Source organism: Nerophis ophidion, linkage group LG10, assembly GCF_033978795.1.
Source record: "Nerophis ophidion isolate RoL-2023_Sa linkage group LG10, RoL_Noph_v1.0, whole genome shotgun sequence".
NCBI lineage: Eukaryota > Metazoa > Chordata > Actinopteri > Syngnathiformes > Syngnathidae > Nerophis > Nerophis ophidion.
The window spans coordinates 69,163,026-69,190,331 of record NC_084620.1 but is presented as its reverse complement, the minus strand read 5'-3'; the positions used below and the strand labels follow the sequence as shown (position 1 = coordinate 69,190,331).

The 27,306-nt window shown below is 36.5% G+C and overlaps 1 protein-coding gene across 1 annotated transcript in view; it reads right to left on the bottom strand.

Moving 5' to 3' along the window:
- LOC133561227 (leucine-rich repeat neuronal protein 3) overlaps window positions 1-26,670 on the bottom strand; it is a 59,256-nt gene extending 32,586 nt beyond the window's left edge. Inside the window, exon 1 of the mRNA XM_061914560.1 lies at window positions 26,437-26,670. The gene's annotated coding sequence lies outside the window, so the exon portion shown is untranslated. The remainder of the gene's footprint in view (window positions 1-26,436) is intronic.
- Window positions 26,671-27,306: the final 636 nt, after the last annotated feature.

Below are 27,306 nucleotides of genomic sequence, written 5' to 3'. Positions count from 1 at the left end.
TGTTTCTTTCCCTGTGCCCTGTTTTTCCTCAGCTGCGGCTGATTAGCACCTGGCCACACCTGGTGTCAATCAGCCCGCTTATATTTGAGTCTGTTTTTGTCCTCCAGTCAGTGGCTGGATTATGGTCATGCCGATGTCGCTTTTGTCGTTGCTACTCGTCGTGTCTTAGCAGCGTAGCGGTTAGCTATATTTGTTTGATGTTTGTAGCTTCCTGTTTTTTGTTCCCTGCTTCCAGTTTGTTCTTTCATTTTACAAGTACGACTTCTGTTTCCTGCTAGATACCTGTTAGCTTCCACGCTAGGCCTTTTGTTTGTTATCCGCCCACTTTGAGAAACGTTGTTCTTAAACCGTTTGACTATTTGCTCACGCAGTTGTGGACAAAGGGGTGTACCTCGCCCCATCCTTTCTTGTGAAAGACTGAGCATTTTTTTGGGAAGCTGTTTTTATAGCCAATCATGGCACCCACCTGTTCCCAATTAGCCTGCACACCTGTGGGATGTTCCAAATAAGTGTTTGATGAGCATTCCTCAACTTTTTTAGTTTTTATTGCCACCTTTCCCAACTTCTTTGTCCCGTGTTGCAGCCATGAAATTCTAAGTTAATTATTATTTGAAAAAAAAAAATGAAGTTTATGAGTTTGAACATCAAATATGTTGTCTTTGTAGCATATTCAACTGAATATGGGTTGAAAATGATTTGCAAATCATTGTATTCTGTTTATATTTACATCTAACACAATTTCCCAACTCTTATGGAAACGGGGTTTGTACAATAATATGCTGCAAAAGAAATAAATGTATTGTCATTTTCATTAATTTGATGGGTAGTTTGCTGTAAAGTGAAGTATTTTCATTTAGACAAAAACATGTTTGGAAAGTATGATAATATACTGGAATAATTGTTGCAATGTTGAATACTATCAAAGTATGCGATTTCAAGCCGTACATACATTTTTTCTGTTCAAATAAAAAAACTATTACATTCAGTGAGAAAATATGAGCTATTTTTTTTTGACACATATAAGTTTGCGGGCCAAATGAAATGAAGTGGCGGGTCAGATCTTGGAGAGGACACCTCTTATCTAAAGATTTGAGCGTTGAAATAAAATTTAATATTGGACTTAATTAAGAATTTTTTTATGACTTAGACCCTTCCGAGCTAAACTTCAGTGGAGCGTTAAAGGGGAACATTATCAGCAGACCTATGTAAGCGTCAATATATACCTTGATGGTGCATAAAAAAGACCATGTATTTTTTTAACCGATTTCCGAACTCTAAATGGGTGAATTTTGGCGAATTAAACGCCTTTCTGTTTATCGCTCTGGAGGCGATGACGTCAGAATGTGACGTCGCCGAGGTAACACACCCGCCATTTTCATTTTCAACACATTACAAACACCGGGTCTCAGCTCTGTTATTTTCCGTTTTTTCGACTATTTTTTGGAACCTTGGAGACATCATGCCTCGTCGGGAGGGATTCAAGTTGCACCACCGGCAAGAAATCTGCTGCCAGACCCCCATTGAATGTACCAAAGTGTCTTCACATTTGACCGGCGATGCTAAGACAGACATGGCACAGAGATGTATGGATAACCTGCAGATGCATTTGCAACCATAAAGTCAACGAAATCACAAAGGTGAGTTTTGTTGATGTTGTTGACTTATGTGCTAATCAGACGTATTTGGTCGCAGCATGACTGCCAGCTAATCGTTGCTAACATGCTATTTACGCTAGCTTTATGTACATTTGAAACTAGATACCCACATTTAACGCCAAACAAACACTTACCAATCGACGGATTTAAGTTGCTCCAGTGTCACAAGATGCGGAAGTCCTGATCGTTTGGTCCGCACATTTTACCGGCGATGCTAACGCAGCTATTCGGCCATGCTATGGCTATGAATAGCGTCAATAGCTTCAGTTTCTTCTTCAATACTTTCATACTCCGACCATCTGTTTCAATACATGCGTAATCTGTTGAATCGCTTAAGCAGCTGAAATCCGAGTCTGAATCCGAGCTAATGTCGCTATATCTTGCTGTGGTAACCGCCATGTTGTTTGTATTGGCAGCACTGTATGATGTCACAGGGAAATGGACGGTCGCACCGCAAATAGCGAAAATCAAGAACTTTAAAGCTTTTTTTAGGGCTATTCCGGGAGGTGTAAAATTTTGAAAAAAACTTCAAAAAATAAAACAAGCCACTGGGAACTGGTTTTCATTGTTTTTAACCCTTTTGAAATTGTGATAATGTTCCCCTTTAAAAGAAAAAAAATAAATAATTGTAATTTTTTGGGAAAAGGAAAAATATCAACATGGCCGACAAGTTCATACATGATGTATTTAGTCCTACTTCCCCAGCCAGGGGAAGGATGTGGTCTTAACCACTTCCAATGTGGTTAAGCCCCTCAGTGGGTGGGGGTACTTTACTGTCACTCCCTCTGCCCTTCACCTCATTGATTTACTATTATACTTTCTCCAAGGTAAGGAGGAAGTCCATTAAAGGAAACCTTCCATGCAGCATGTATGCATAATGAAGCGAGCCGTATACAAAGTGTGTGTGTGTTTGTGTGTGTGTGTGTTCTTGTATTTCTACCCTTCTTGAGACACCGAGAAGAAAAAGTAGCTTCCATATGAGGACCGGTGAACAAGTTAGGACATAACTCATGGTCCCAATACGGAAAACCATTGCATCTAATAGAGAATGTCTCACTTGCACCCCTGGTGGTGAAATCTATCAAAGTTAGGGTGGTCCAAATTAAGCCAAAAAGTGTGTCAGTTCTAAAAGTGCTCCCCTTCTGGACAACATATGAAATAACAAGTGTGTGTACAAATTTGAAGTGCTTCCCCTCTGGGCAACATATAAAATAACAAGTGTGTGTAAGATATTGAAATGTGCGCCCTTTTGCCAAAATTAATTTAAAAAATGTAAATAAATATGTATATCGAGACATATTTTAATGACAAAGTCAATAATGAAGATTAAAAAACAATTACAAACAAAAAATAATAATGAAAGCATTATTTTTCTCACAATGTGTCGACTTTATTCTTATAAAATTGGGAACAATTTCTCATATTTTTTCTATTTCTGTAATATTGCAATATTTTCTTGTAGAATTATTACTGTTTTATGTGAAATTATTACTTTTTTAATGCAAAATGGTGACATTTTTCATATAAAAATCTGACTTTTATAAAAATATTGCCTTTTTTTTTGTTTTTTCTTGTAAAATAGTGACATCTTTTGGGTAAAGTTATGACTTTTGTCATCAATTTGCCAAGTAAAATTCCGATTATTATGATATTGCCAAAATGTTAAAGTTTTCTTATAAAATTGTCTTCTGTCGAGTAAACTTACGACTCTTTTCATACAATTGACAAAATGATAAGCTTTGTTGTAAAATTGCGACTGTCATTGAGTAAAATTCCAACTTTTATCTTAATATTGTACAAATGTTCAGTTTTTTTCGTAAAATTTTGACTTGTGTTGAGTAAAATTACGTCTTTTATTATAAAAATGCTAAAATTCTAAGTTTTATTTGTGAAATTGTGACCTTTTTCATGTGAAATTCCAACTCGTTTTTCACAAAAATATTTTTTTATATTTGCATAGTATGTATGTATTATTAATGTTGTAAATACAATGTTTTATATATTTGGAAAGGGTTGTCCTAAAGGAGTAGGCATTATTTGTTTTCTTATAAAATTTGGAACGATTTTTCATATTTTTTCTGTTTCTGTATAATTGCAATATACTTTTTGAAGGAAAATTATTACTTTTTAATGCACAATGATGACATTTGTCATATAAAATCCAGACTTTTTTCACAATATTGCCAATTTTTTTGTTGTTCTTGTAAAATACTGAAATTTTTGGGGTAAAATTATGACTTTTGTCATCATTTTGCCAAGTAAAATTACGATTATCAAAACGATATTGCCAAAATGTTAAAGTTTTCTTATAAAATTGTGTCTTTTGTCGAGTAAAATTACGACTCTTTTCATACAATTGCCAAAATAAGCTTTGTTGTAAAATTGCCACTGTTATTGAGTAAAATTCCAACTTTTATCATAACCTTGCACAAATGTTCAGTTTTTCTCGTAAAATTTTGAATTGTGTTGATTAAAATTACGTCTTTTATTTTAAAAATGCTAAAATTCAAAGTTTTACTTGTGAAATTGTGACCTTTTTCATGTGAAATTCCAAGATTTTTTCATATTTGCATAGTATGTATATATTATTAATGTTGTAAATACAATTTGTTATATATTTAGAAAGGCTGGTCCTAAAGATGTAAGCATTATTTGTTTTCTCATAAAATTTGGAACAATTTCTCATATTTCTCTGTTTCTGTATAATTGCAATATTTTTAAACGTTAATCTTTTCTTGTAAATTTGCGACTGTTATTGAGTACAATTCCGACTTTTATCTTAATATTGCACAAATGTTCAGTTTTTCTCGTAAAATTTTGACTTGTGTTGAGTAAAATTAAGTATTTTATTATAAAAATTAAAAAATTCTAAGTTTTACTTGTGAAATTGTGACCTTTTTCTTGTGAAATTCCAACTCATTTTTCACAACAAGATTTTTTTATATTTGCATCGTATGTATGTATTATTAATGTTGTAAATACAATTTTTTATATATTTAGACAGGCTGGTCCTAAAGAGGTAGGCATTATTTGTTTTCTTATCAAATTTGGAACGATTTCTCATATTTTTTCTATTTCTGTATAATTGCAATATTTTTCATAAAAATATAATTTTTTGAAACAAAATTATTACTTTTTAATCCACAATGATGACATTTGTCATATAAAATTCAGACTTTTTGTCATCATTTTGCCAAGTAAAATTACGATTATTATCACGATATTGCCAAAATGTTAAAGTTTTCTTATAAAATTGTGTCTTTGTCGAGTAAAATTACGACTCTTTCCATACAATTGCCAAAATTTTAAGCTTTTCTTGTAAAATTGCGACTGTTATTGAGTAAAATTCCAAACTTTTATCATAATATTGCACAAATGTTGTTTTTCTCATAAAATGTTGACTTTTGTTGAGTAAAATTACGTCTTTTATTATAAAAATTCTAAAAGTTTTACTTGTGAAATTGTGACCTTTTTCGTGTGAAATTCCAAGATTTTTTTATATTTGCATAGTATGTATATATTATTAATGTTGTAAATACAAATCTTTATATATCCAGAAAGGCTGGTCCTAAAGAGGTAAGCATTATTTGTTTTCTTATAAAATTTGGAACGATTTCTCATATTTCTTCTGTTTCTGTATAATTGCAATATTTTCTCGTAAAAATATAATTTTTTGAAGGAATATTTTTACTTTTTAATGCCAAATGACGACATTTGTCTTATAAAATTCAGACTTTTTTCACAATATTGCCAATTTTTTTGTTGTTCTTGTAAAATAGTGATTTTTTGGGGGGGTAAAATTATGACTTTTGTCATTTTGCCACGTAAAATTCCGATTATTATCATAATATTGGCAAAATGTAAAAAAAATTCTTATAAAATGATGTCTTTTGTCCATTAAAATTACGACTCTTTTCATACAATTGCCAAAAAAATTTAAGTGTTTCTTGTAAATTTGCGACTGTTATTGAGTACAATTCCGACTTTTATCGTAATATTGCACAAATGTTCAGTTTTTCTCGTAACATTTTGACGTGTGTTGAGTAAAATTAAGTCTTTTATTTTAAAAATTCCAAGTTTTACTTGTGAAATTGTGATCAATTTCTTGTGAAATTCCAACTCATTTTCCACAACAAGCTTTTTTTAATATTTGCATAGTATGTATGTATTATTAATGTTGTAAATACAATGTTTTGTTTATCTAGAAAGTCTGGTCCTAAAGAGGTAGGCATTATTCTGATTTTTTTATATAAAATTGGGAACAATTTCTCATATTTTCTGTTTCTGTATAATTGCAATATTTTCTTGTAAAAGTATAATTTTTTTAAAGGAAAATTGATTACTTTTTAATGCAAAATGACGACATTCGTCATATAAAATTCCGACTTTTTTCACAATATTCCCAATTTTTTGGGTTGTTCTTGTAAATTACTGAAATTTTTGGAGTAAAACTTTTGTCATAATTTTGCCAAGTAAAATTCCGATTATAAATTAATGCCCAAATTTTCAAGTTTTCCTAAAAAATGGTGACTTTTGTCAAGTAAAATTACGACTCCTTTCATAAAATTGCCAAAACGTTAATCTTTTCTTGTAAAATTGCGACTGTTATTTCAGTGCAATTCCAACTTTTATCATAGTATTGCACAAATGTTCAGTTTTTCTTGTAACATTTTGACATGTTGAGTAAAATGCCCGAATTCTAAGTTTTACTTGTGGAATTGTGAGTAATTTCTTGTGAAATTTCAACTCATTTTCCACAACAAGCTTTTTTTAATATTTGCATAGTATGTATGTATTATTAATGTTGTAAATACTTTATTTATCTAGAAAGTCTGGTCCTAAAGAGGTAGGCATTATTCTGAGTGTTTTATATAAAATTGGGAACAATTTCTCATATTTTCTGTTTCTGTATAATTGCAATATTTTCTTGTAAAAGTATAATTTTTTGAAGGAAAATTGATGACTTTTTAATGCAAAATGATGACATTTGTCATATAAAATTCAGACTTTTTTCACAATATTGCCAATTTTTTTGGTTGTTCTTGTAAATTACTGAATTTTTTGAGTAAAACTATGACTTTTGTCATCATTTTGCCAAGTAAAATTCCGATTATAAATCAATGCCAAAATGTTCAAGTTTTCCTAAAAAATGGTGACTTTTGTCGATTAAAATTACGACTCTTTTCATAAAATTGCCAAAACGTTAATCTTTTCTTGTAAAATTGCGACTGTTATTTCAGTGCAATTCCAACTTTTATCATAGTATTGCACAAATGTTCAGTTTTTCTTGTAACATTTTGACATGTTGAGTAAAATGCCCGAATTCTAAGTTTTACTTGTGGAATTTTGAGCAATTTCTTGTGAAATTCCAACTCATTTTCCACAACAAGCTTTTTTTAATATTTGCATAGTATGTATGTATTATTAATGTTGTAAATACTTTATATATCTAGAAAGTCTGGTCCTAAAGAGGTAGGCATTATTCTGAGTTTTTTATATAAAATTGGGGACAATTTCTCATATTTTCTGCTTCTGTATAATTGCAATATTTTCTTGTAAAAGTATAATTTTTTAAGGAAAATTGATTACTTTTTAATGCAAAATGACGACATTTGTCATATAAAATTCAGACTTTTTTCACAATATTGCCAATTTTTTTGTTGTTCTTGTAAATTACTGAAGTTTTTTTAGTAAAACTTTTGTCATCATTTTGCCAAGTAAAACTCCGATTATAAATTAATGCCAAAATTTTCAAGTTTTCCTATGGTGACTTTTGTCGAGTAAAGTTACGACTCCTTTCATACAATTGCCAAAATAAGCTTTATTGTAAATTTGCGACTGTTATTGAGTAAAATTCCAACTTTTATCATAACATTGCACAAATGTTCAGTTTTTCTTGTAAAATTTTGACTTGTGTTGAGTAAAATTACGTCTTTTATTATAAAAATTCTAAGTTTTACTTGTGAAATTGTGACCTTTTTCATGTGAAATTCCAACTCGTTTTTCACAACAAGATTTTTTTATATTTGCATAGTATGTATGTATTATTAATGTTGTAAATACCATTTGTTATATATTTAGAAAGGGTTGTCCTAAAGAGGTAGGCATTGTTTTCTTATAAAATTTGGAACGATTTCTCATATTTTTTCTGGGTAAAATTATCATTTTTGTCATCATTTTGCCAAGTAAAATTCTGATTATTATCATAATATTGCCCAAATGTTAAAGTTTTTCTTCAAAATTATGTATTTTGTCCATTAAAATTACGACTCTCTTCATACAATTGCCAACATTTTTAAGTGTTTCTTGTAAATTTGCGACTGTTGAGTACAATTCCGACTTTTATCTTAATATTGCACAAATGTTCAGTTTTTCTCGTAACATTTTGACTTGTGTTAACTTAAATTACGTCTTTTATTATAAACATGCTTAAATTCTAAGTTTTACTTGTATAATTGTGACCTTTTTCATGTGAAATTCCAACTCATTTTCCACAAGCTTTTTTTTAATATTTGCATAGTATGTATTATTAATGTTGTGAATACTTTATTTATCTAGAAAGGCGGGTCCTGAAGAGGTAGGCATTATTCGGAGGTCTCAAGAAGGTACCAAATACCAGAACGTGTGTGTGTGTGTGTGTGTGTGTGTGTGTGTGTGTGTGTGTGTGTGTGTGTGTGTGTGTGTGTGTGTGTGTGTGTGTGCACCAGCAGGAAACATCGACCCCCCCCCCTCGCCCCCCTTTACAGCTGCACTTGCATGGCCATGAATCATTGGCAAGTTGTCCGTTAATGTAAAATCAATGCTCCAAATTAACCACAGAACACTGTTCTGTTTTTTTGTTGTTGTTGTTGTTGTTTTTTTCCCCCCAACCCTTTTCCTGGACTTGCCCTTGGGCTCAATGCGGCTGAGCACGCATGCACCGCCATCGACCGCCCCGCATTAATGGCCGCGCACACACGCGGGAACATCGAAGACACGTGAATTTGCGGAGTGGAAATAGCTGACGGTGTCCTCGCCCGCCTGTGGAAAACAAACTGCGAGGGAGCGCCATTAGGACCCCTCTTAATTCACACTGTGCTGCGTGTGTTAGAAGGGAACTATACACCCGACAAGGTCAAAGGCATGGCGAACGTCCCAATAATCGTTTCCAAGGCGGCGAATGCCAGCTCACTCTTGACTAAAAACAAAAACACATTTTTCATACCGTATTTCCTTGAATTGCCGCCGGGTATATAATATGCACCTGCCTAGAATTACTGCCGGGTCAAACTCGTTTCGCAAAATATTATTTTTATTAGCGCATGTCTAGAATGTCCGCCGGGTCAAACATGTTTCGCAAAATAATTAGCATATGCCTAAAATTTCCACCGGGTCAAACTCGTCACGTCACGAGTGACACTTCACCTGTCATCATTTTCAAAATGCAGGAGGCTGATTTCAATCATTTGAAATCGCATAAAGGGAAGAAGATTAAGAGCTATTAAGTAGGATTTAAGGTCCAAGTTATTGAATATGCTAAAAAAAACAGTAAGCAGCTATGTTTTATTAATACACCGTAGCTGCGTGTGTCAAAAATGAGTCATTAAATGACTCCCGCCTCCTGGTGGTAGAGGGCGCTAGTGATCCTTCTTGCGACTACTCGGCTGCAGAAGAAGTGACAACAAGCAGCAAGAGTGAGCAGCGATCGTTTATTTTGTTTCTTCTCGCTTGCACTTTTAACATGGAGGATTACATATCTAAAATAAAACAGTTTTCTAAACTGGACTTTCAATCAAAGCAGGAGGTAATAAAGGAAGATCTCCATCCAGACAAAATATTATTTTTATAAGCGCATGTCTCGAATTTCCGCCGGGTCAAACTCCATCCATCCATCCATTTTCTACCGCTTATTCCCTTTCGGGGTCGCGGGGGGCGCTGGCGCCTATCTCAGCTACAATCGGGCGGAAGGCAGGGTACACCCTGGACAAGTCGCCACCTCATCGCAGGGCCAACACAGATAGACAGACAACATTCACACTCACATTCACACACTAGGGCCAATTTAGTGTTGCCAATCAACCTATCCCCAGGTGCATGTCTTTGGAAGTGGGAGGAAGCCGGAGTACCCGGAGGGAACCCACGCATTCACGGGGAGAACATGCAAACTCCACACAGAAAGATCCCGAGCCTGGATTTGAACCCAGGACTGCAGGACCTTCGTTAGTGCGGGTCAAACTCGTTTCGCAAAATAATTAGCATATGCCTAGAATTTCCACAGGGTCAAACTCGTCACGTCACGAGTGACACTTCACCTGTCATCATTTTCAAAATGAAAGAGGCTGATTTCAATCATTTGAAATCGCATAAAGGGAAGAAGATTAAGAGCTATTCAGTAGGATTTAAGGTCCAAGCTATTGAATATGCTAAAAAGAACAGTAAGCAGCTATGTTTTATTAATATACCGTAGCTGCGTGTGTCAAATATAAGTCCTTAAATGACTCCTGGTGGTAGAGGGCGCTAGTGATCCTTCTTGCAACTACTCGGCTGCAGAAGAAGTGACAACAAGCAGCAAGAGTGCGCAGCGATCGTTTATTTTTTAACATGGAGGATTACATATCTAAAATAAAACAGTTTTCTAAACTGGACTTTCAATCGAAGCAGGAGGTAATAAAGGAAGATCTCCATCGAGACAGAGACTTATAAAACTGAAGAAAGATAAGGAAGACTTCTATAAACAAGTTATCGATGCTTTTGATCAGAAGGAGCTGGCATGGACTTCATTTATAAGTAAAGGTAAGACCCTATTAACAATTTTTTTATGAAATGTGCTTTTCATGATGGTATCCTTACATCACACTCAAATTCATAAGCGCAGACCTAAATGTACCACATGCCTTTGGTAAACGCCGGAGTGAGAAGAGGTTTTAAATTAATTAGCGCCCCGGCGGCAATTCAAGGAAATGCAGTAAATGTGTCCCATGTGTTGCTGCTGCTGGCCAGCATGGAAGAAGGAGGAGGACGCGTATCCCTCAAAGTCAGAGCCAAATTGAATGTGCAGGTGGGAATGTGGCATATGTGCTCCCTCAAAGATGCGCCGCCATCTATATCTATATGAATAATATATGGAGCGGTCAAAGGTGCACACGCCTGCAGGGGGAGAGTTCGGAATCAATCGTTACACGACACTGAAATGCATTTATTGCAGTCTTCACCTGCTAAATCTGACATTTTTTACGCTCAGCTTTTACATTTTGGACCCGAATTCAGTACTTTTAGAGGCGGTGCTACCGCGTGCCGGTTGATGCAAAATCAAACGGTGCCATATTTCGATCGCTTTTGTTGCATGCGGCGTTGCAGACTTAAACACTTGGCGGGCAAACAAGCACTAAAAGCCGACGCAATTTTCCATGCCAACCAAGCAAGTCTGCCTGGTAGAAAACACCCAAAAATGTACAATAAGGCGGCGTTTTTAAAAATGCGGTAACTCGATGCGGGTTTGCCATAGACATGCTAGTGATTAGCATTAGCGATTTTACATGGCGATTTCACCACCGTCAATTTTGTTAATGGAAACTACAAAATGCATGTTGCATTTTAAATAATATAAATATAAACACTTTTAAGGACGCAACAAAAACAGTCAGCTGTATTCTGGACAAATACCTTTTTTAGTCTGTTTTTTTTTTTTGTAACCAGTGTCCTTTTATTTTCATTTTAACCTGGTTTTATTTTCTATTCTTATTATTTAATGTGTGAATATTTTATTGTGTGAGCTACGAGAGGTGTCTGAATTGTGGTAATAAGTTGGCTCTTACTGTAGACATGAGCGGAGCTTGTGTCCTCCTGCAGCTGCGGACTCTCTTAGCTCCTCCCACCGGAGACACTGGCGGTGGGCAATATTTTCTTGTAAAAGTTTAATTTTCTGAGGGAAAATTGATTACTTTTTAATGCAAAATGACGACATTTGTCATATAAAATTCAGACTTTTTTCACAATATTGCCAATTTTTTTGTTGTTCTTGTAAATTACTGAAGTTTTTGGAGTAAAACTTTTGTCATCATTTTGCCAAATAAAATTCCGATTATAAATCAATACCAAAATGTTAAAGTTTTCCTAAAAAATGGTGACTTTTGTCAAGTAAAATTACGACTCCTTTCATAAAATTGCCAAAACGTTAATCTTTTCTTGTAAAATTGCGACTGTTATTTCAGTGAAATTCCAACTTTTATCATAGTATTGCACAAATGTTCGGTTTTTCTTGTAACATTTTGACATGTTGAGTAAAATGCCCGAATTCTAAGTTTTACTTGTGAAATTGTGAGCAATTTCTTGTGAAATTCCAACTCATTTTCCACAACAAGATTTTTTTAATATTTGCATAGTATGTATGTATTATTAATGTTGTGAATACTTTATTTATCTAGAAAGGCTGGTCCTAAAGAGGTAGGCATTATTTTAAGTTTTTCATATAAAATTGGGAACAATTTCTCATATTTTCTGTTTCTGTATAATTGCAATATTTTCTTGTAAAAGTATAATTTTTTGAAAAAAAATTAATTACTTTTTAATGCAAAATGACGACATTTGTCTTATAAAATTCAGACTTTTTTCACAATACTGCCAATTTTTTTGTTGTTCTTGTAAATTACTGAAATTTTTAGAGTAAAACTATGACTTTTGTCATCATTTTGCCAAGTAAAATTCCGATTACAAATCAATGCCAGAATTTTGAAGTTTTCTTAAAAAATGGTGACTTTTGTCTAGTAAAATTACGACTACTTTCCTAAAATTGCCAAAACGTTAATCTTTTCTTGGCCACACCCCCTCCGACTTTCAGGTACCATATAAACTCACTAAAACACTAGTAACACAATAAGCAGATAAGGGATTTTCCAGAATTATCCTAGTAAATGTGTCTAATAACATCTGAATCACTCCCACTGCCCTCGTCTTTTTTTTTCTTTCCTAGTCCTTCACTCTCACTTTCCTCATCCACAAATTTTTCATCCTCGCTCAAATTAATGGGGAAATCGTTGTTTTCTCGGTCCGAATCGCTCTTGCTGCTGGTGGCCATGATTATAAACAATGTTCAGATGTGAGGAGCTCCACAGGCCGTGACGTCACGCGCACATCGTCTGCTACTTCCGGTACAGGCAAGGCTTTTTTATTAGCGACCAAAAATTGCGAACTTTATCGTCGATGTTCTCTATTAAATCCTTTCAGCAAAAATATGGCAATATCGCGAAATGATCAAGTATGACACATAGAATGGACCTGCTATCCCCGTTTAAATAAGAAAATCTAATTTCAGTAGGCCTTTAAAGTAAAAACACTAGTAACACAATAGGCAGAAGAGGGATATTCTAGAATTATCCTAGTAAATTTGTCTAAACATCTGAATCGCTCCCACTGTATAGTATTTTTATTTTTATTTTTTACTAGTCCTTCACTCTCACTTTCCTCATCCACGAATTTTTCATCCTCGCTCAAATTAATGGGGAGATCGTCGCTTTCTCGGTCCGAATCGCTGTAGCTGCTGGTGGCCATGATTGTAAACAATGTTCAGATGTGAGGAGCTCCACAACCCGTGACGTCACGCGCACATCGTCTGCTACTTCCGGTACAGGCAAGGCTTTTTTATTAGCGACCAAAAGTTGCAAACTTTACCGTGGACGTTCTCTACTAAATCCTTTCAGCAAAAATATGGCAATATGGCGAAATGATCAAGTATGACACATAGAATGGACCTGCTATCCCCGTTTAAATAGGAAAATCTCATTTCAGTAGGCCTTTAAAGTAAAAACACTAGTAACACAATAGGCAGAAGAGGGATATTCTAGAATTATCCTAGTAAATTTGTCTAAACATCTGAATCGCTCCCACTGTATAGTCTTTTTATTTTTATTTTTTACTAGTCCTTCACTCTCACTTTCCTCATCCACGAATTTTTCATCCTCGCTCAAATTAATGGGGAGATCGTCGCTTTCTCGGTCCGAATCGCTCTCGCTGCTGGTGGCCATGATTGTAAACAATGTTCAGATGTGAGGAGCTCCACAACCCGTGACGTCACGCGCACATCGTCTGCTACTTCCGGTACAGGCAAGGCTTTTTTATTAGCGACCAAAAGTTGCGAACTTTATCGTCGATGTTCTCTATTAAATCCTTTCAGCAAAAATATGGCAATATCGCGAAATGATCAAGTATGACACATAGAATGGACCTGCTATCCCCGTTTTAATAAGAACATCTCATTTCAGTAGGCCTTTAAAGTAAAAACACTAGTAACACAATAGGCAGAAGAGGGATATTCTAGAATTATCCTAGTAAATTTGTCTAAACATCTGAATCGCTCCCACTGTATAGTCTTTTTATTTTTATTTTTTACTAGTCCTTCACTCTCACTTTCCTCATCCACGAATTTTTCATCCTCGCTCAAATTAATGGGGAGATCGTCGCTTTCTCGGTCCGAATCGCTGTAGCTGCTGGTGGCCATGATTGTAAACAATGTTCAGATGTGAGGAGCTCCACAACCCGTGACGTTACGCGCACATCGTCTGCTACTTCCGGTACAGGCAAGGCTTTTTTATTAGCGACCAAAAGTTGCCAACTTTATCGTCGATGTTCTCTACTAAATCCTTTCAGCAAAAATATGGCAATATCGCGAAATGATCAAGTATGACACATAGAATGGACCTGCTATCCCCGTTTAAATAAGAACATCTCATTTCAGTAGGCCTTTAAAGTAAAAACACTAGTAACACAATAGGCAGAAGAGGGATATTCTAGAATTATCCTAGTAAATTTGTCTAAACATCTGAATCGCTCCCACTGTATAGTCTTTTTATTTTTATTTTTTACTAGTCCTTCACTCTCACTTTCCTCATCCACGAATTTTTCATCCTCGCTCAAATTAATGGGGAGATCGTCGCTTTCTCGGTCCGAATCGCTGTAGCTGCTGGTGGCCATGATTGTAAACAATGTTCAGATGTGAGGAGCTCCACAACCCGTGACGTTACGCGCACATCGTCTGCTACTTCCGGTACAGGCAAGGCTTTTTTATTAGCGACCAAAAGTTGCCAACTTTATCGTCGATGTTCTCTACTAAATCCTTTCAGCAAAAATATGGCAATATCGCGAAATGATGAAGTATGACACATAGAATGGACCTGCTATCCCCGTTTAAATAGGAACATCTCATTTCAGTAGGCCTTTAAAGTTGTATGCTCTTTGTCAAAGAAAACGCTGTTTTTTGATGGAAAAAAACACAAAATATGCAATATTATAACCCAATCTTTTTTTTAAGTGGAATATTTGAGATTACATAATAATTTGAGCATTAAAAAGGTCAACAACTCATAACAACTATTGGTTTGAATTCATTATTATTTTTTGAGCAATGACACTTAAAAACAAATCATACTAAAATAATTGGAGATCCAAAAGGGTCCAACTCATTTAAGTGTTAGAAAACAAATTGTACATATTTTTTTACTGTTTACTTTTAACACAATAATCTCGAGATCAACTTCAGTTCTATCCGTCAATTATAAGTTTTATTGTTGTTTATGTTTTTTGTTTGTTCGTTTTAGGCCAGGGGTAGCGAACCTATGGCTCTAGAGCCAGATGTGGCTCTTTTGATGACTACATATGACTGTCAGATAATTATATTTATATAGCGCTTTTCTCTAGTGACTCAAAGCGCTTTACAAAGTGACACCCAATATCTAAGTTACATTTAAACCAGTCTGGGTGGCACTGGGAGCAGGTGGGTAAAGTGTCTTGCCCAAGGACACAACACCAGTGACTAGGATGGCGGAAGCGGGAATCGAACCTGTATCCCTAAGGTTGCTAGCACGGCCACTCTCCTAACCGAGCTAAGCCGAGTAATCGTGTAATACTTTTCCATATCAGTAGGTGGCAGTCGGTAGCTAATTGCTTTGTAGATGTGGGGAACAGTGGAAGGCAGGGTGCAGGTAAAAAGGTGTCTAATGCTTAAACCAGGGGTAGGGAACCTATGGCTCTAGATAAATCTTAGCTGACATTGCTTAACACGATAAGTAATGAATAATTCCGCTGGTAATCACAGTTTCAAAAATAACGTTCAAATGCGACGAGGTGGCGACTTGTCCAGGGTGTACCCCGCCTTCCGCCCGATTGTAGCTGAGATAGGCGCCAGCGACCCCAAAAGGGAATAAGCGGTAGAAAATGGATGGATGGATTATAAAACAGTCTCAGGCGGCATAGCTCGGTTGGTAGAGTGGCCGTGCCAGCAACTTGAGGGTTGCAGGTTCGATTCCCGCTTCCGCCATCGTAGTTACTGCCGTTGTGTCCTTGGGCAAGACACTTTACCCACCTGCTCCCAGTGCCACCCACACTGCTTTAAATGTAACTTAGATATTGGGTTTCACTATGTAAAGCGCTTTGAGTCACCAGAGAAAAGCGCTATATAAATATAATTCACTTCACATTTTCATCCAACCATCCGTTTTCTACCGCACCTGTTCAGGATGTCGCATTAATGATAAGAAGTATTATATAGTTGTTAAAAAGAAAACGAGACTTATTATACTCTACAAATGTTGGTCATACTTAAAAATGGACAAATTTAATTGTATTCAGTGTTGAAAAATTTTATTTGGCTCTCACGGAAATACATTTTGAAACATTTGGCTTTCATGGCTCTCTCAGCCAAAAAGGTTCCCGACCCCTGTTTTAGGCCCTTCTTTAAAAAAAAAACAGCTCAGTTTTTTATATGGCCAACACAAAATATGTTCTAAAAATATCTCAAAGTGGAATATTTAATGTGATCTAATCAGACCCTTGAATAGGTCAATAATTCATAATGACATTGACTTTGATTCATTATTATTTTTTAAAGAAAGAAACAGCCCGCATGGCAGCTTCGTGTTATTAGAGTAAACATTGCAACATTTTATCGTTAAGTTTGCTCTTTTATATCACTTTTGAAAAATGTTTCAATCGTATTTTTAAAATGTGCCGTGGGGCCGTTAAAAAAATTACCTGCGGGCCGCAAATGGCCCCCCGGGGCCGCACTTTGGACACCCCTGGTGTAAAAAAAAAAACGAGGTGTACGTGTGGCGACCCCTGGTCAGCGTTACACCCCTACAGCGCTATTTCCATGCAAATATGAAGTGTGTATACACGGTGATACACCGCATGAAGGACGTCTCATCATTCATTCATGGAGCGCTGCACGAGGGCGCCGGGGGGCCATACGTGGTCGTCTGAATGCAGAACAGATGGACCATGCAGCAGGCAGGGCCCCTCAGATGTCATCCTCCTCGTCTTATCGTGTCTGAATCTGCAATATGTTCCTATCGTGTTCCTCTGTGATACACGTCCACTCTCATTACGCTCTATTGTGTGCAAGGAAGGAGTGGGTTTATAGCGGGGTTGACCAAAGTGTGGCCCCGGGGGGTCTTTTGCGGCCCCCCCAGCTCGTTCTTTACCGGCCAGCGGCACGTTTTATCAATTAAATAAAAAATAAAAAAACATAAAGTGAATTTAAACCAGCAAACAAGTGTAATGTAACAAGAATATGTTGCAATATTGACACTAGAAACACAAAGCTACCATGTAGGCAGTTGTTTACTGTAAAATTGCCATTGCTAAAAAATTTTAAAAAATTAAAAAAATCCAGAGATTTTAGTGTTAGATGTAAAAATATATATATATATATATTGATATATTACTTATTTTTTACCACTTTTAAAGTTAAAGTACCAATGATTATTAGTGGGGGCCTTTTGGATCATTGTGACCTATAGTCTGATTTATTGTCACTGTCATTGAAAAATAATAATGAGCTAAAATCAATGTGTTTATGAATTATTTACCTATTAAAGCTCCATTTCACACATCAAATATTCTGTCAGGTTTAAACACTGATGATATCTATTAAACAAGACAAGAAGCAACGAATTAAACAGAGACAGAAGTCAATTCGGCTCAATTTGAGGAGAGATAAACTCGAACTAAAATAAAAGTGTTCAATAATTATTTACCTATTAAAGCTCCATTTCACACATCAAATTTTCTGTCATGTTCGAACACTGTTTATATAGATTAAACATGAAAAGAAGCAAAGAATTAAACAGACAAAATACAATTCGGCTCAATTTGAGGAGAGACGATAATGAACTAAAATCAATGTGTTCATGAATTATTTACTTATTAAAGCTCCATTTCACACATCAAATATTCTGTCAGGTTCGAACACTGTTGATATCTATTAAACAAGACAAGAAGCAAATAATTAATCAGAGACAGAATTCAATTTGGCTCAATTTGAGGAGAGATGATATCGAACTAAAATCAATGTGTTCATGAATTATTTACCTATTAAAGCTCCATTTCACACATCAAATATTCTGTCAGGTTCAAACACTGATGACAACTATTAAACAAGACAAGAAGCAACGAATTAAACAGAGACAGAATTCAATTTGGCTCAGTTTGAGGAGAGATGATATCGAACTAAAAACTATTAAAGCTCCTTTTCACACATCAAATATTCTGTCAGGTTCAAACACTGATGACAACTATTAAACAAGACAAGAAGCAAATAATTAAAAAGAGACAGAATTCAATTTGGCTCAATTTGAGGAAAGGTGATAATGAACTAAAAATCAATGTGTTAATGAATTATTTACCTATTAAATCTCCATTTCACACATCAAATATTCTGTCAGGTTTAAACACTGATGATATCTATTAAACAAGACAAGAAGCAAAGAATTAAACAGAGACAGAATTCAATTTGGCTCAATTTGAGGAGAGATGATATCGAACTAAAATCAATGTATTCATGAATTATTTACTTATTAAAGCTCCATTTCACACATCAAATATTCTGTGAGGTTCGAACACTTGATATATATTAAACATGAAAAGAAGCAAAGAATTAAACAGAGACAGAATTCAATTCGGCTCAATTTGAGGAGAGATGATATCGAACTAAAATCAATGTGTTCATGAATTATTTACCTATTAAAGCTCCATTTCACACATCAAATTGTCTGGTCATGTTCGAACACTGTTTATATATATTAAACATGAAAAGAAGCAAAGAATTAAACAGACAAAATACAATTCGGCTCAATTTGAGGAGAGATGATAATGAACTAAAATCAATGTGTTCATGAATTATTTACTTATTGGGAGTGAGTTTTCCTTGCCCTTTTGTGGGTTCTTCCGAGGATGTCGTAGTCGTAATGATTTGTGCAGTCCTTTGAGACATTTGTGATTTGGGGCTATATAAATAAACATTGATTGATTGATTGATTAAAGCTCCATTTCACACATCAAATATTATGTCAGGTTTAAACACTGATGATATCTATTAAACAAGACAAGAAGCAAAGAATTAAACAGAGACAGAATTCAATTTGGCTCAATTTGAGGAGAGACGCCCGGACACTGTACCCTTGTACAGTGTCTCAGCACGCTCTGGCGAAAGATTGTACGCCACCTCTTTTTATTTGGACTTTCCGTGTTTACGTAACAGATGTTTCTAAAGGATGGGGGGTATGTAAAAAAATATATATTCATATATTGTTTATTTTTACCACTTTTAAAGTTAAAGTTAATGTAAAGTACCAGTGATAATTAGTGGGGACATTTGGATCATTGTGACCTATAGTCTGATTTATTGTCACTGTCATTGAAAAATGATAATGAGCTAAAATCAATGTGTTTATGAATTATTTACCTATTAAAGCTCCTTTTCACACATCAAATATTCTGTCAGGTTCAAACACTGATGACAACTATTAAACAAGACAAGAAGCAATGAATTAAACAGACAGAATTCAATTCGGCTCAATTTGAGGAGAGATGATAATGAACTAAAATCAATGTGTTCATGAATTATTTACCTATTAAAGCTCCATTTCACACATCAAATATTCTGTCAGGTTCAAACACTGATGACAACTATTAAACAAGACAAGAAGCAAAGAATTAAACAGAGACAGAATTCAATTTGGCTCAATTTGAGGAGACACTTGTACAGTTTCTCAGCACGCTCTGGCGAAGGATTGTACGCCACCTCTTTTTATTTGGACTTTCCGTGTTTATGTAACAGCTGTTTCTAAAGGATGGGGGGGTATGAAAACAGCCATTGTTTTCGGTCGCATTAACACAAAATAAAAAAATGCCTCGGGCTTGGACTGGTCCTGGATCGAGCTTGGGCAGGGCTTGGATCAAAATAGATAACCTGTCCCGCCTCCTCCCATCGTACATGAAGGAATTTTACAAGCCTCTGGCTTGTTACAACAAAGACAGCCTCTTGTCTGTTCACTGGGAACTCAGAGAACGGAAAGTTTTTTGATCATTTACATACAATTTTTCCGACATATGCCAATGTTTTGGGGGTGAAATATTGCATATATTGTGTTTTCCTAATAAAAAAAAGTTTTGACTAAAAGGACATAATACATTAAAAAAAATAAACTTTATATCAATGGTTAGACCTGAAGTTGATTTATATAAATTATTATTAGATATTAAGAGAATGTGGTAAGTTCGACTCCTGCCTTGTTTACTTCCGTGACGACCTCCTTAATATTTTGTAATCCATCAGAAATATCACGCAGCTAAAATGCTCCAAACATGGAAAAGTGTATAGGGAATAGGCGGTAGAAAATGGCTGGATGGATGGATTTCGGGCCTGTGATCAGAGAGCCACCCCCCCTCTGTAGTCGAATATAACGGACAATGTTTACACGCCTTTTGCCATCTTGCGGCATCTCGTTACCAGATTAATTCCGGTTTCTCGCGCCCACACCTTGCCGGGGACCCGCTTGCCCTCCATACCTACAGAGGGATTCATAACACGGAACACCCACGCGTCCACAAGGCCTCTGCGATATCCTTCACACACACACACACACACACACACGATACAGATCAATAGGCAATTCCCTGGGCCACTGGCGTTAAGCATATGACTTGTTGTGGACGTTGTAATATCGATTTGTTTTGAGCAAATGCGCCCCAAAAATAATGAAGGCGGCCATTATTGCTGTACTTTATAGTCATAAACCAGGGGTGTCCAAACTTTTTCCACTGAGGGCCGCACACGGAAAAATTAAAGCATGCGGGGGCCATTTTGATATTTTATATTTTCAAACCATAAGAAAATATATGGATTTTTAAAATGTGTTTTACCTTTAGGGAAGTGGTCCCCAACCTTTTTGTATCCGCGGACCGGTCAACGCTTAATAATTTGTCCCGCGGCCCGGGGGGGTGTCCTTTTTTTTTCTTTTTTTCTTCTTTGTCATGAAAAAGGGACGTTTTAGTCATGAAAAAGGGAGTTTTTTGTGGTTGGTGCACTATTTGTAAGTGTATATTGTGTTTTTTTATGTTGATTTAATAAAAATAAAAATAAAAAAATAATTATTATTAATATTTTATTTTTATTTTTTTTATTTTTCTGCGGCCAGGTACCAATCGGGCCACGGCCCGGTGGTTGGGGACCACTGCTTTAGGGGACCATAAAAGGTCTCAGTTATAAAATGTTAAAAATAAGTGAAATTTGTATTATTGTTTTTTATTTAACGCTTAGAGTAAATCTCTATATCATGATGGCTTTTCTGTCAAAAATAAATAGTCTTTTAATAGTAAAACTGAAATATGCAGTATTTAGTCATTAGAGCCCTAAAAGATCAATATAGCAGGACACCATTGATTTTATGTTTTTATTATTTTTGAGTAATCACAGTGAAAAGATAAATAAAATACCACTAAATATATTCAGGTTTTAAAAGATACCCAACTCAGAAAGTGATACATTTTTATTAATTTTTTTAACTTTCAACACTTAAGTTACAAGATCAACTTCAGATATTTAGTGGAGCAAAACAGTATTTAGTCAGCCAGCGATTGTGCAAGTTCTCCCACTTAAAATGATGACAGAGGTCTGTCATTTTCATCATAGGTACACTTCAACTGTGAGAGACAGAATGTGAAAAAAAAATTCAGGAGTGCACATTGTAGGAATTTTAAATAATTTATTTGTAAATTATGGTGGAAAATAAGTATTTGGTCAACCATTCAAAGGAGGTTTTGGCTCAAAATCTCACGATACATGGCCCCATTCATTCTTTCCTTAACACGGATCAATCGTCCTGTCCCCTTAGCAGAAAAACAGCCCCAAAGCATGATGTTTCCACCCCCATGCTTCACAGTAGGTGTGGTGTTCTTGGGATGCAACTCAGTATTCTTCTTCCTCCAAACACGACCAGTTGAGTTTATACCAAAATGGATACATGGATGATACAGCAGAAGATTGGGAGAATGTCATGTGGTCAGATGAAACCAAAATAGAATTTTTTTGGTTTAAACTCAACTGGTCGTGTTTGGAGGAAGAAGAATACTGAGTTGCATCCCAAGAACACCATACCTACTGTGAAGCATGGGGGTGGAAACATCATGCTTTGGGGCTGTTTTTCTGCTAAGGGGACAGGACGATTGATCCGTGTTAAGGAAAGAATGAATGGGGCCATGTATCGTGAGATTTTGAGCCAAAACCTCCTTTGAATGGTTGACCAAATACTTATTTTTCACCATCTTTAAAAATAAATTCTTTAAAATTCCTACAATGTGAATTCCTGGATTATTTTTCCATATTCTGTCTCTCACAGTTGAAGTGTACCTATGATGAAAATTACAGACCTCTGTCATCATTTTAAGTGGGAGAACTTGCACAATCGCTGGCTGACTAAATACTTTTTTGCCCCGCTGTAACAAGAAAATTTTGGGTAATGATTGGATTATTTAATATTGAAAACATTGCTTTAGTTTTTCGCACAATTCAGTTCTTGGTACAAGTTACCAGTGAATAGTGAGGTTTGATTGCACAAAAAAAAAAAAGAAAACTCTGACTTTTGAAGACGTGACCTAGAATACTGAGTTGCATCCCAAGAGCACCATACCTACTGTGAAGCATGGGGGTGGAAACATCATGCTTTGGGGCTGTTTTTCTGCTAAGGGGACAGGACGATTGATCCGTGTTAAGGAAAGAATGAATGGGGCCATGTATCGTGAGATTTGGAGCCAAAACCTCCTTTGAATGGTTGACCAAATACTTATTTTCCACTATAATTTACAAATAATTTTCTACGATATGAATTCCTGGATTTTTTTTCCCACATTCTGTCTCTCACAGTTGAAGTGTACCTATGATGAAAATTACAGACCTCTGTCATCATTTTAAGTGGGAGAACTTGCACAATCGCTGGCTGACTAAATACTTTTTTGCCCCACTGTATCTGTCAATTTACATTTGAACTATTATTTTGTTTGTTTTATGCTCTTTTGTCAAAGAAAACGTTGTTTTTATATGGCATCTGCACAATATAGGCTATATTTACCACGTAAAACATTTTAAAGTGAAATTTTTTTAACTAATTGGAGCTTTTAAAATAGTTCATGATAACATGATTTTTTCGGGTCAATATTTTTTGTTTTGAGCAATGGCAAAAAAAAAATAATAATAATAATTGATTGATTGAAACTTGTATTAGTAGATTGCACAGTTCAGTACATATTCCGTACAATTGACCACTAAATGGTAACACCCCAATACGTTTTTCAACTTGTTTAAGTCGGGGTCCACGTTAAAGGCCTACTGAAAGCCACTACTAGCGACCACGCAGTCTGATAGTTTATATATCAATGATGAAATATTAACATTGCAACACATGCCAATACGGCCGATTTAGTTTACTAAATTGCAATTTTAAATTTCCCGCGGAGTTTCTTGTTGAAAACGTCGCGGAATGATGACGCGTGACGTCACGGACTGTCAGGAAATATTAGCGCTGCACCACTAGCGGGTAAAAGTCCTCTGCTTTAACCGCATAATTACACAGTATTCTGGACATATGTGTTGCTGAATCTTTTGCAATTTGTTCATTTAATAATGGAGACGTCAAAGAAGAATGCTGTTGGTGGAAAGCGGTGAATTGCAGCTGTCTTTAGCACCGAGACACAGCCGGTGTTTCTTTGTTTGTTGTGAAGCAGAGCGGTCAAGCGAACATGTTTTTTCTACGTCAACCAGCATGTTTTTGGATGGTAAAATTGTGATATATATCTTACCGGAGACATCATTGGAGCAGCTGTCAAAAAAGGCAGCTGTGAGCATGGCTCCTCGGCTTCTCTCTGAGACACTGCGTGTTCACCACAGCCATCCGACCTCGAGGTATGACTTTACAATCTTTACAATCTCACTAAAACACTATTAAAACAATAAGCAGATAAAAGATCTTCCCGAATTATCGTAGTAAATGTGTCGAAATTACATCTGAATCACTCCCACTGCCCTCGTCTTTTTTTTTCCTTCACTCTCACTTTCCTCATCCACGAATGAGCACCGTTCACAGCTATAAGTCGCCTCCTTTAATCGCATAATTACACAGTCTTCTGGACATCTGTGTTGCTGAATCTTTTGCAATTTGTTCAATTAAAAATGGAGACGTCAAAGAGGAAAGATGTAGGTGGGAAGCGGTGTATTGCGGCCGCCTTTAGCAACACAAACACAGCCGGTGTTTCATTGTTTACATTCCCGAAAGATGACGGTGAAGCTTTACTATGGAACAGAGCGGTCAAGCGAACATTGTTCCCTACCAGGTTTCGGTGAGAAAATGGTGGTAATAAGTCGGCTCTTACTGTAGACATGAGCGGAGGGTTTGCGTTGTTCCTCCTGCACCTGTCAAAGAAGGCAGCTGCGGACTCTCTTGCCTCCTCCGACCGGCCTCCCCGAACGTGAGATACTTCCACCGTGGAGGAGGGGAAAAAAAAAAATCTCAGCCCGGCCCCAACGGCTAACTTTGCTTCGCCTCGTCGAGAACTGTGGCTTCCCTTAGAGACACTGGCGGTCACCACATCCCTCCGGCTTTCACTAAACGCTAAAACACTAGTAACACAATAAGCAGATAAGGGATTTTCCAGAATTATCCTAGTAAATTTGTCTAATAACATCTGAATCTCTCTGCCGTCTAGTTTTTTTGTTATTGTTTTTTTTTTTTTTCCTAGTCCTTCACTCTCACTTTCCTCATCCACAAATCTTTCACCCTCGCTCAAATTAATGGGGGAAATCGTGGCTTTCTCGGTCCGAATCGCTCTCGCTGCTGGTGGCCATGATTGTAAACAATGTTCAGATGTGAGGAGCTCCACAACCCGTGACATCACGCGCACATCGTCCGCTACTTCCGGTACAGGCAAGGCTTTTTTTTATTAGCGACCAAAAGTTGCGAACTTTATCGTGGATGTTCTCTACTAAATCCTTACAGCCAAAATATGGCAACATCACGAAATGATCAAGTATGACACATAGAATGGACCTGCTATCCCCGTTTGAATAAGAAAATCTAATTTCAGTAGGCCTTTAAAGTAAAAACACTAGTAACACAATAGGCCGAAGAGGGATATTCTAGAATTATCCTAGTAAATTTGTCTAAACATCTGAATCGCTCCCACTGTATAGTCTTTTTACTTTTATTTTTTACTAGTCCTTCACTCTCACTTTCCTCATCCACGAATCTTTCACCCTCGCTCAAATTAACGGGGGAAATCGTGGCTTTCTCGGTCCGAATCGCTCTCGCTGCTGGTGGCCATGATTGTAAACAATGTTCAGATGTGCGGAGCTCCACAACCCGTGACGTCACGCGCACATCGTCTGCTACTTCCGGTACAGGCAAGGCTTTTTTATTAGCGACCAAAAGTTGCAAACTTTATCGTGGATGTTCTCTACTAAATCCTTTCAGCAAAAATATGGCGAAATGATCAAGTATGACACATAGAATGGACCTGCTATCCCCGTTTAAATAAGAAAATCTCATTTCAGTAGGCCTTTAATCGATTCCTGGTAAAGATGCATTTTTACATGGTCAAATAAAGACAAAAGAACGGCAGCTTTGTGTCAACATTTAGTCGTTAGATTCCAATATTTCTCATGTCCCTTTTTTTATTTTTGCAATAGCATTTCCAGAATGTGTGGCGGGCCACACTTTGGACATCCCTGTCATAAACTCCTAGTGTAGGACTTTTGCCTTGCACTGCCCCCCAGGGGTCATTTTTTTGTTGTGTTCTCCTCTCCTCAGCACCGGATGTGATGTGATGAATGTGTTCTATTCATCCTCTATGTGCAGCCTTACATTTTTGGGACCAGGAGATATAAACACCCCTCTGGTTTGGAGATGAGTAAGTGGATCTCTCTCTCTCTCTCTTTCTCTCTCTTTCTTTCTCTCTCTCTCTCTCCACATGTGTGTGGGTGTGCGCCAACTTGCAAAGTGATGATGCTGAGGGAGGCTCCAAGATGCCTCATGGTGGCTGCTTTAATTACGCATGCATGGCTACTAAGACAAATCTGTTCAGCTTTGCAAGGGGGGTAAGGGGGGTGCACAAACAAAAGGCTCAGGATATGGCAACAGGGAGAAGAAAGTGAGGATGCGGGAGGAATGAGGGGATGGGGAAGGGGGGTCGGCCACCATTCTGTGGATTTCTTGGAGATGTGTCTGGAGTGCGCCTTCCTGACTTCCACTTTGCGCCAAAACCAACGCGTCGTCATTAGGTGTTGCACTAATTCATAGCTAAAATGGCTGAAAGGTGCTGAGGTAAATCATGAATCATCCATGTCATGCAGCTACCTTCTCTTCTATTTTTTTTTATTTTTTATTTTTATTTATTTTTTAATCAACTTGTGCAGTTTAGCGTTTGACCGACATAACCAACACCATGCTGTGCTTTATATACAAAAAAAAAAAAAAAATCAACTTACCGCATTTAACATCGCAGCCCTTCGAAGCGCTATAATCCCCTCTCTCTCTCTCGTCAAGTGCGCCGCTCGTCAGTCAACAATGCGCGGTCCTCTTTTTCTGGACGCAAAAAAGAGAGGGAAAAAAATGGTAAAAATAAAAATAAAAAGTCCACATTGAGTGAGAGATTCGTGGCGGAGGTAGCATCCCTCTCTCCCCGCCGACAGTGTCAGGATGACCGCGCCGCCCGCCGCCTCCTCGCATGTCATTAGTATAAAGCGCTGGCCCCGCCCACTCCAAGTGTCAGCCAATGGCGTCGCAGGAGCCGGGCCGCATCCCTTCGCTCATTGGCCGGGAGGAGCTGCCAGTCACGTGCCGGGACATTGGCTCTATGAGCTGCAAAAAAAAAAAAAAAAAAAAAAATGGAAAGTACGCCGGGAATGTGGTGAGGCTTGAAGACAGGGAAAGGGAGATTAATTGGATTTAATTATAAGCAAATGAGGCACTTTTAGGTGGAGTAAATTCTGTACATTATTAAAAATTACTGTGGTTCGGAGTGAATTCTAATGTATTGTTTTCATGGAATATGTTTTATTTAAAAGTGTTGGTTTTGCTGACATTTTTCGCAAAATACATGTAGAGGTTTAAAAAAAAATAAATCCAAACATAAAATGTACTCCTAGGTAGATGTCATTCCTGATTTATTTTATGTACTTTTCATTCCCCTGTTGGTTACCTCTCAAATCAAGGCAAACATATTTTAGATGTGTTCTTCTGTTTTATTACTATATATATATATATATATATATATATATATATATACACATATATATATGTATATATAAAAATACACATACATTTATACATATATACACACACACACACACACACAT